The sequence below is a fragment of the Mustela putorius genome, unplaced genomic scaffold (genome assembly GCF_011764305.1).
Source record: "Mustela putorius furo isolate JIRA1106 unplaced genomic scaffold, ASM1176430v1.1 tig00000759_pilon_pilon_pilon, whole genome shotgun sequence".
In the NCBI taxonomy this organism is placed as follows: domain Eukaryota; kingdom Metazoa; phylum Chordata; class Mammalia; order Carnivora; family Mustelidae; genus Mustela; species Mustela putorius.
Genome location: NW_025421467.1, coordinates 3612634 through 3624080, shown reverse-complemented (window position 1 = coordinate 3624080; position 11447 = coordinate 3612634). Strand labels below are relative to the sequence as shown.

Genomic DNA, 11447 nt, shown 5'->3' with positions numbered 1-11447 from the left:
TGTAAGTTCTATTAAGAAATAAGTTCACCAACCTAATAAGACCAGAAACATTTTCATGATAAAAAAGAAAAAAATCAATAGTGCTTTTTCTGATTGAAACATTCAGAGTAGCCTGGGAGAACAAAATGGAGAAAAAAATACTGAAATCTAATTGAGTAAAATTCAATTGAGTAAAAGGTGAATAGTAAACAAGCGGAATACAGATTAAAAATTAAGTAGCACTTTTTTTTTACCTCAAATTAGTCGTGTTATTGTACATTCACTAAGTACTGACTTGCTATAGACAGTGAAACAAGAGAGACTAGTGACTTGCAGACAATATTAAAATTTAAATTACTTGTATATTTATTATCCTGCAGTTTTATTTACCATTTAAAAAATACATGAACAAGTGAAAGGCATACTATGTTTAGGAAAATAATGAGGATTTCAAAAAGAGTATGTAATAGATATTAAACCTGGGGGCAAAGGGAAAATATAAATTTATTTTGTATTTATTTCAAGGAATAGAAATAATGTGATTTCATCTAATTTACATGAATTGGCAATTTAGAATACTTAAAAGAGAAGTTTGTTTAGTGGTTTCTTAGATGTTTTCACTGTATGTGTCAGCCGGTTATCATTATGTTGCCTCTCAGATGCAAATTCGTCTTTCGGTGTCTGATTTGAGGTGATGAACTGGGCTTTTTCAGCGCATCACCTTTACAGAGATCATGTTGAACTTTGTCAGTAGAGGGAGCTGGAGGGGCATTGCAGAAAGAAGGGGAGACCGAAGTGGTGGTTATCTTCCTGGTTCCAAAGTGCTACTTCTGCTTTTCCTTGCTCCTACTGGATAGAATGTCGGTCATGCATTGTGGTGGGGGGAGGAGGGACATTCTCTCCAACTGGAGGCCTAGAGCCGGCAGTCCCGCAATGAGCTTGCAGCCATGGTCCCCGATTGCAGGCACTGTATGATCCAGAGCTCAAGCCTGCATGGCCTAGACTCCATCTGCATTCCTACCCACTATTTTTCCCTTGATGGAACCTCAGAGCTTGAGTCTTGCAGAATGCAGTCTTGCAAAAACTCCAAGCCTTTAATAGGACCCACTGACTCCCTCTGTGTATCCTCCCACCAACCTTATCTTGCCTGAGCTCTGTGATACCATTTCTTGCTTGTCCCGTGACTGGACTAAATCTAGTTCTGGCAGCCCAGCAAAATATTCTGCCACCCATTGGGCTGCAACTATATCTTCTTCAAAGAGTTCTCAGACTCCAGCCTTGGGGGCAGAGCCACCCTTCCAAATTTGTCTTCTCTGAGATGCTTTCCTGTGTCCCAGGGTATCTTAAAGAATTCTCTTTATATTTTTACAGTAACCTAGTGTTATCAGGGTTTCCAAGACCATCCTCAGTTTCCATGATTCACAGGAATTAGCGTATAGTTGTATTCATGGTTATTTTTTATTATAGTAAAAAATACACAGAAAAACTAGCCAAGAGAAAAGCTACTTGGAACCACGCGTAAGGGTACAAGAGCCTTTACCAAGTTGAATCACACTGATTACTTAATTCCTTCAACATCAACATCAAATAATGATAACACATATGAAGTATTTTATACAAGGGTTCTCATTAGAAACTCAGTGGCCAGGGATTTCACTGGAGACCTGTCACATAGTCACTGTCTGCCTAGAATGTGCCAAAATTCCAGATTCCCAGAAGAAAAGCAGGTGTTCAACATAAAACATAGTGTTTGCATCAACAGTTTAGGCAAAGTGAGCCATTGTGATCAGGGACTGGTGAAACCCTTCTAAAATACAAGGTCCCAGATGCCAAAAGTCAACCTTACAAGCAGGCCTTCCGAAGGAATAGTCTCAGGCCTTTTATATTAACTATTTTTTCTGCATACCTACTATAGTTTCATATTCTTTATATGAAACTTACTTTGTTGAAATTACTGTGTGATTTCTGTCTTTCGATTGGACGGAAGTATAAGTTACTTCTTGAGGCATAGTAGACTTTTTCAAATTGACCCTAATTTTTAAACTCTTCAGAAAATATTTTGAAAATTATTGCTGCAGAATATAAAATTATCAGAAGTTAGCCTGATGACATCAAACAACAATTCAAATTAGGCAATTTAGGGAAAGAAATCTGGACAGCTGGTAGTTAGGTTTCTGTCTGTACCCAAAAGTCATTTTAGACTAGAGCAAGTAAAAAAAGGAACAAGTGTGAAATCTGTAAAACATGTTCTTGTTTTTATGTGAAAAACTTTTCTTTCAACTATTTTTCTCTATTTTGAATATTCAAATTATTTAAAAATATTCATTAAGGAAAAGGATTGGCTACTTTAAAATTCTATGAGCTTAAGAATGGGAAATGGGAAAATTCTAAAACTAGAGATAGCAGACGCAAAATATATTTTACACATGTCCTAAGAAGCAGGTGGAGAATTGAAAACGCAAAGCGATCATGCAGGAAACTCATTCAGGGTGCTTTCTGATAAGGCAAAACTGCCATCAAACCGGGGCAGGACCCAGACTGCTGCGTTAGCCTTTGAGTTTTACTTATTTGGTTCCGGCAAAAGCTAAAAATCAAAACTGAGTTGAAAGGGCCATTTTTGTCTGTGGATTTCAGATGCCTTGAATTCTTGGAAAGCAAAACAGAAGAATCCCTGACTAGAGGCTTTCTGGTAAGTACCTATGAAAAGCTATGATTCCTATACATAACAGGATGAAGAGAGACGAGTATAAGCCTCTCTGGTGTTGCAGAGTAGATAAAAGGTAGAGGCCATCTGTCATCAAAATTCCCCTGAGAAAGTAAGTTCTGTTTAGATTGTGCTGGCAGAGAATCAAATAATTTCAGAGGATAAATATACTATACTTAAAAGCCAGCCAACCTAACCCTATAATTTTACAGATAGGAAACTGAACACAGGAGAGTAAGTTATATGTCAAAGAAGCATAGCTAAGTTAAGGGCACTTGCTAGTTAGTTAGTGAGCTGGTAGGATCAGAATTGGTAGCTATAATACACATAAATTTAATGCTCTTGTCATAGACCACTTGATCCCATCAGAGAAAACAGATGATTTAGAGATGTGTGAGTCCTAGCACAGGCGAGCCGAATAAGATGGCAATGTGGTAGGCTTCGAAAGGACTTACGTTAAAATCATGCGATACTTAAAGCCTCAGGGAAGATAATTATTTTGGACTTAGAATTTATAGATTTAAATCTATAGATTTATAGATTTAAAGATTTTCTTTACCTGTTATATAGCCCATAAAAGTTTTTAGAGATTATTTTGATTGTTAATGTTCCTGATGGTTTACAGAGCATATCTTCTTTAGGTAAAAAGCACAAAAGCACAATGGATTTGAGAGGTTTTTTCCCTCGACTATTTAAACTTGTCATAGGAGGGGCACCTGGTTGGCTCAGTCAGTAGAACATGGGACTCTTGATCGTGAGGACTGTGAGTTCAAGCACCATGTTGGACATAGAGACTCCTTAAATAGGCAGATGAAAAAAGAGTCGTGTGAATTCTAATGTATAAATTAAATGCTTAGTACCAGTACCCTGGATTAACATTCAGTAAGTACCAGTACTCAGATGTTAACCCACAGTATTTTATACTATCTGATAGTTGATATCATAGCTGTCCTTGTTATTTTATCTAGTAATTTAATAATGGATTAAAGGTTTAGCTCAGCTGTTAAATTATTAGACATAGCATACTTGATCTTGAGGTATTATCATTTTCCCTTCTGGTTTGCCTATACCCTCATTTAGCATTTGGTGACACATTTCTTCCAATAAAGATTCTTTTTTCCAATATCCCTGCTTTCCTTGGACATCTTCATGAATGAGGAATGGAGATACTATTCACATTGTTGACCAGTGCTGAGTATAAGGAAGCATATCCTTAAATTAGGCACATAGATTTCCTTATAACTTTGTTGCCTCTTATCTAACTTTTGCCCATATGATATGGGAGAAACAAACAAACAGAACCAAGGCAGTCATTCAGGTGAATATGACCTGGCAGGGCTTCTCTTCTCTGCACTCAACTTTCTTATTGAATAAAGCCTTCTTTCAGTGGTAGTATTTGCATGCACTACTCCTTCTGGACTTCGCCCTTAGAGTATACTCACATATTTTCAATGCTTCCCCCAAAATAAGAACTCAGCAACTGGATCCGGTATATTTTGTCAATGCAGAATACAATAGCATATTTCTTGTTTTAACTAATGTAGTACCACTAATGAGTTAAATTCCTGTAATGTTTTCAACAGTGTTTTTATAGAAACTAAAACTCCCAATATATATTTTTACACAAAGAACTACAGAACAAGGTTTTGTTTTTTTTTTTTTTACTGTACTTATGCAGTTAATTTTATGAACATGAACTCATGTCCTAACTTTTATTTCTGTAGATAGTACTTAGATTTTAAGGCTTTAAACACAATTTCATCGTGCACTAGCTTTTATCCATTTTTTGCACTTGTAAATTTAATAAGAAAGCTATTGATGTTTTCACTCAAAAACACTCAATGCAGGTTAAAGACCCATGACATCAGGTATCAGAATATAGCTTGCCCCTTACTGATATCAAATCTGTTTATGTGATGTATTCTTCTGGAAGTCTGGGGAAAAGCCTTTTAAGTACCGTCTCTTATTACACCAAAACTTACTGAATTGCTTAATTGTAGCTTTTCTAGCATGTTTGCTTAACCAATCACAAACCCTTCACTAAATTCAGTGTTTATTTTTCTAGGTTTTAAGTGAAGATATCTTAGAAAGCTTTAGAAAGGCCATGGAAAAGTTAAAATCCTAGATATTGTGTCTATAGGTGTAAAATCCTTAGAAAATGTAAATCAGACTAGTTTAGAATTTTTTAAAGGTATCCCATATTTTTATTTGTTCTAGATCCTTTCAAAAGTGTATGTTAGAGAAATTAAATGACTTGAAAATATATCTCGTTGGAAATCTTCATAAATACATAATGGGGAAGTCACTGAGAGACATGGGAAAAGATGTATTTATTTGATTTTTACAATTGGAATACACTACTGAAAATAAACGTAATGGTACCAAAAATTGAGAATTATCCAGTTAAGGATGAAATCTGTACACTACTCTAGGAAATACTGAAACTAGGAGATATAACTTTGTTGTGATAACCTCTGCAGGTCTATGGAAATAACTCATTAAGTGACAGAGAAACCTGTTTGATTTTGTATAAGAGCAACACTCAGTGGATATATAGGTTATTTAAGAGTGACAGGTCACAGAAGGGCAAACTTTCAAATCCCCATGCTACCTGCCTATAAGTAGTATCTCAACGTGGAAGTGGAAAGTGGTGGTCTGTTTGGAAAGTTACCATCTAAGAAATCCAGAGATTAGAGGTAGAAAAGGAGTACTTAAAATTACTAACACCTTAAGCACTCATTATCAATCATCATTTAATTATTATTAATGAATCATTATCAGACTGGTAAAGATAGATTTTTCTAAGCACATTGAAATGAGAGATAAAGGAACAAATGACTTCTGAGGTCTGCTATTAATACCAGAAATCCCAAATACATTTTATTTGTGTTTAATATATGTTCAAGATAGTTTGTTTTGTTGTATACATGGGTATAATAAGAAACAGGATTACGCCTATTAAGATTTTATGACTTCTGAGAGTCTGTTTTCTTTTTCTTTTTCTTTTATTTGAATATAGTTGACACATAATGTTAATACTACTTTTAGGTATACAGCATAGTGAGTCAACACTCTTCATGTTACGCTCACTACAAATATAGCTACCATCCATCACCATGCGGTGATATTACAGCACCATTGACTATATTCCCTATGCTGTACCTTTTATTCCTTTGAATTATTTTTCCATATTGGAAGCTGGTATCTCCCACTCCTTCACCCATTTTGCTCATTCTACCATTTCTTCTCCCCTGGCAAGCATCAGTTTGATCTCTGTATTTATAAGTCAGATTCTGCTTTTTGTTTGTTTATTTGTTTTGTTTTTAAAATTCCACATATAAAAGAAATCATATTGTATTTTTCTTTCTCTGTCTGATTTATTTCACTTAGCATGATGGGTGTCTTCATGTTGTCACAAATAGCAAGATCTCATCCTTTCGTTATGACTGTGTAGTATTCCACACCTTCTTTAGCCATTCATCTGTTGATGGACACTTGGGCCGCTTCCATATCTTGGTTATTGTAAATTATGCTGCAGTAAGCGTAAGGGTGCATATATCTTTTCAAATCAATGTTTTCATTTGGGGAAAGGGTAATAAATAACCAGTAGTGGAATTATTGGATCATGCAGTATATCTATTTTTAATTTCTTGAGGAGAATTGGGTGTACCAATTTATATTCCCACTAAGAGTGCCCAAGGGTTCCTTTTTCTCCACATTCTTGCCCGCATTTGCATTTTTTGGTCTTTTTGATTCTAGCTACTCTAACGGAGGTAAGGTGGTATCTTTGAGGTTTTTATGTGCATTTCCCTGAAGATTAGTGATGTTGGACATATTTTGATGTTTCTGTCATCTGTATTTCTTTTTGAAGAAATGTCTATTCATGTCTCCTGACCACCTTTCAGGTAGATTACTTGGGGCTTTTGGTGTTGAGTTATATAAGTTATTTATACATTTTATATACTAACCTTTTACTGCTAAAGGTTTTATCATTTGCAAATATCTTCTTCCATTCAGTAGATTGTCTTTTGTTTGATTGATGGTTTCCTTCACTGTGAAAAAGCTATTTATTTTGGTATAGTCCCAATAGTTTAATTTTGCTTTTGTTTCCCTTGCCAAAGGAGACATATCTAGAAAAATGTTGCTAAGGCTGATGTCAAAGAGATTACATTTAGGTCTTTAGTCCAGTTTGAGTTTATTTTTATGTATGATGTATGCATGGAGCTAACCTTCTCCCAACACCATTTATGGAAGAGACTGTCCCATTACCATTATATATTCTTGTCTTCTTTGTCATACATTAATTGACCCTATATTGTGGGTTTATTTCTAGGCCCTCTATTCTGTTCTATTGATTTATGTGTCTATTTTTATGCCAATATCATACTGTTTTGCCTAAGAGTCTCTTTTCTGAACCATGATTGGATACTGCAAGAACCTGTGATGTGTGTATTAGACCCTGAACATCTGGGGTCTATAAGTCATTTGGTAGATTCTGACTTGACCTCACTTTGCTTAAATAATTAAATATTTATATTATTATCCACAGTACTGCTTTAGTTGTCTTCAAGTAAACAATTTGTTGTGCTGCAAAGCATCAAATTAATCTATCTAAATACCAGTAACGTAACCATAAGTGCTTGGAGAACCCAACCAACTGGTAGTAATTTAGAATAACATTAGTTTGAGTAATGATATAACTTTGATTACTAAAATGTATCTGGGACTATGCTAAATCCATGCATGTTTTGTCTTCTTTCACCCTCAGAATATCCTTATAAACTAAGTACTATTATTGCAGATTTTTCAGAAAATACATTAATTAGAATTATTCAGTAACTTGATTAGAGTCATAGGTAGTGCTTTACTAACTTGTAAACTTTCACTTCCCACTTTCAACCAGTCTGCTAATCTTCTATCCTATAATATGACTTAGAAAACATTAGAGAATTTGGATGGAGCAGGTCTCTTAATACAACTCAAACAAGCATCTCATGCACTTTCTTAATCATATATCCCAATTTGCTTCTTGGATTCTTCTAGGATTTTACAATAATGGATTTTAAACTCAATAAAAGTAGTTTCAGAAAAAAACTGCCCAATTTCTATGATGACGGAAATACTATATGCTGTATGGTGTCCAAATTGATATCTATTAGGCATTGTGGCTATTGTGCACTTGAAAACAAGCTAGTATGACTAAAAAACTGAATTAAAATTTTTATTTAATTATAATTAATTTATATATATATATTTATATATATATAATGTTTTGCTTTTTCAAATGGAGTAATTTGAACACCTAAAATTGAAATTTCAGATCTTGTTTTTCTAGTAGAAAATTCATTTCTTAAAATAAGACATTATATAAAACGTTAATATATAAATTAAAAAAGTGAAGCTGCCTTTGTCAAATGACAAGGGATGGGAAAACCTGGATTTTATAGTAAACGTGGATGGCAGCAGTTGACTTCTCTTCTTTTTTGCTTATACTCCATGCCAGTCCTGTAAGGGATTACTACTAGTGAGATGCTGTAGAATATCATTTGAAAGTAATTGATTAGAATATTATAGTGCCTCTATAATATTTTATGATTTCTTCAGTATTTATAAATTGATTTTATGATTATCATTTAAGAACTCTCATCAGGTGCTTACCAATGTGCTATTAACATTAATAAAACACAAACCTTGGGACACCAGGGAGGTTCAGTCAGTTAGGTGACTGACTCTTGGTTTTGGCTTCAGTCATTGTTTCAGGGTCAGGGGATCAAGCCCCAGGTCAGGATCCTGCACTGGGCATGAAACCTGCTTAGGATTCTCTCTTCTTCTCCCTCTTGCCACTCCCCACCTCAACCCCATGGATATGTGCACACTCTCCCCCCAAACACCAAAAAGAAAAAAGAAAGACGGTACCTCTAATCAAAATAAATTATTAAAAAATAAAAATAAAACACAGAACTTATCCTCAGGCAACTCAAAATTTAGGTGAAATATTTTTAAAAGGATCCCACATTGTTAATATAGAAATTCAGTGTTTAAATGCTATACATGATAAAAGTATGAAGTACAGGGAAGTGCGCAAAGGAAGAAGAGGAAAGGCTTCACAGAAGACATAATATGTAAACTGACTTTTGAAGAAATAACATGAGTCAGAAGGACAGGGGATATAGGTGGGGAATAGACATTCTAAAAACAGAAATTCAGTATTTGATACAGTGATTTGAAGACATAAATTTATTTGCACTCTCCAAGGGCTGGGTAAAATGATTTCTTATCTATTTGTTGTGTTTTTTAATTTTTTATTTTTTATAAACATATATTTTTATCCCCAGGGGTACAGGTCTGTGAATCACCAGGTTTACACACTTCACAGCACTCACCAAAGCACATACCCTCCCCAATGTCCATAATCCCACCCCCTTCTCCCAAACCCCCTCCTCCCAGCAACCCTTGTTTGTTTTGTGAGATTAAGAGTCACTTATGGTTTGTCTCCCTTTAATTCTTTGTCATAATCATTTTTTTTTCATTTTCCAACTGAAAATTAAATATCTTGGGGGAAAAAAAGAGAAACCAGGTAAAATTTGAATATTTTTGCCTTTTATGTTATTTATATTCTTCATGACACATTTTTTAAACTTGAAAAAAAGATCACATTTCCCCCTGCTTTTCAACAAATCTGGCAAAACAAAAAAACAGAGGTGCATTTCCATTGGGACTATCATGAAAATTTTATGTAGAATCATACACCCCTGGATGTCATAAGCTAAAAAAGACATTAAAAAAAGAGTAATTTATTTGTGTGGGAATTATTATTATCTTATTTTTCTAATTCATTCTGTGAGGTTATAATGGACAAATACTTGTTTTTTGTCAAATAATGATTTCACATGTTGTTTGAATCCATGTGAAAAATCAAATGAGCCCTGACTATTGCAGACTCTTCATGTTTTAGAAGTTTATGTTATCAATTACAGGAAGCAGATAATCTCAAGAATAGATGTCTACAGAAAAAAGAAACACTTAATTCCAAAATAATTGATTCTTTTCTTTCTTAAATTTTTGAAACCGAACAAAGAATAGTGAAAAATAAGAAAAAAAGTTTGAAAAAAGAAAGCTAAATTAATGGGGCACAGAATATTTTTTAAATGATAAGAAAATCTCAACAGTCAAGAATAGCTATTTGGAAAAATGTAAGGACTCAGACTAATACAATTAAAGATTTTTTGATGACAATGCTCAGTATTATGTTCTGTAAAACACTGAAAGTAAATACCATAGGTAAGAATATTTATTTATATAGAGAGATCAAAGATGAGAATTGCATACTCAAAGGAAAGAGTATATAAACAATTATTAAGTAAAATGATCTAATTTAAAAACGTAAGGTAGTAAAATGATCTAATTTTAAAGTCAACATCTGAAATTCTTATATAATAACTATGCTTATGTTCTTTTCTCTAATATTGTCGTATTAATGTTGACTTATTGTCTGTATATTTCCCTGCAAGATGACATAAATATATGGGTTACAGACTGTAGGGAACTTGAAAGTATTACCTCTTGATGTTCGTTGGTGTCTAGCTGATTTATTTTCTAACATTCTGCTATGTCTATCCTGATGGCATGTGCTATAATGATCAATGTGAATGAGATGTATTTCCTGACCGAGCCAATATAAAAAGCATGAAAGTGAAACATTACAGAGGCGTAAAGTCATTTTTACTTCTGTTTGGAAAAAAAGTACTTTACTGCCTTTGACCTTTCAGTGTTTTCTTGTGGTTACCCATCACATCATCCAATTCTATAAAAATAATCACTTCCAAAGTGGCATAAAATAAACTAAGATACTGGGTATAGGATGAAAGCACTCAGTAAAACCCAAGACAGAACAGAAAAGGCAAACGCACAAATCATCAACTACAATGTATTTGAGGTTAAAGCTTTCATTATGTCAAGATTTTAAATATATGATTGGTTGGTGAATAGTAGTTCTCTTTCCCTCTGGCTGCTTGAAGCTCTGCTGCCATCATGAACAACACAGTAATTATCTGGACCAGGAAGTTCATGACCAACAAACTACTTCAGCAGAAACAAACGGTCATTGATATTCCTTACCGGAAAGACAACAGTTCCTAAGACAGAAGTTTGGGAAAAACTAGCCAAAATATACAAGACCACACCAGATGTCATCTTTGTATTTGGATTCAGAACCCATTTTGGTGGTGACAAGATAACTGGCTGGCATGGTTTAGGATTCTTTGGATTATGAAAAAGAAAAAAAAAAAAAAGATGAACCCAAACATAGACTTGCAACACATGGTCTGTATGAGAAGAAATAGCCATCAAGAAAACAGCAAAAGGAATGCAAGAACAGAATGAAGAAAGTCCAGAGGACTGCAAAATCCAATATTGGTGCTGGCTAAAAAAGATAAAGATTCTGCAGTGACTTTTTCTGTGGTGATGTGAGTGGTCCCAAGTCCAAGGTCAATGAGTGAGTAGGTCTGAGAGCCAGAATCTCGGACATGTCTCCTTATCTTTATTGAGGGTACTTCCCATTATATCATGTTGTTTCTGTATCTTTACCATACATTTTTGCCATTCAATTTAAAATGTTTTTGTGTGTTTTTACTGAGGTGTGAAAATACAAAGCTTTTACCATTTGGCTGCCTTTAATAATGACCCCAAATATTTATGGCTCAGTGGTTCTCAACCTTAGTTGTGCTAAAAAACTCAATCATCGTATACAATTATTCTAATATAC

At 34.2% G+C, this 11447-nt stretch overlaps 1 pseudogene; it reads left to right on the top strand.

Annotated features, from left to right (window-relative positions):
* The first annotated feature begins 10714 nt into the window (after nucleotides 1-10714).
* On the top strand, nucleotides 10715-11109 carry LOC101680324 (annotated as a pseudogene).
* Nucleotides 11110-11447: the final 338 nt, after the last annotated feature.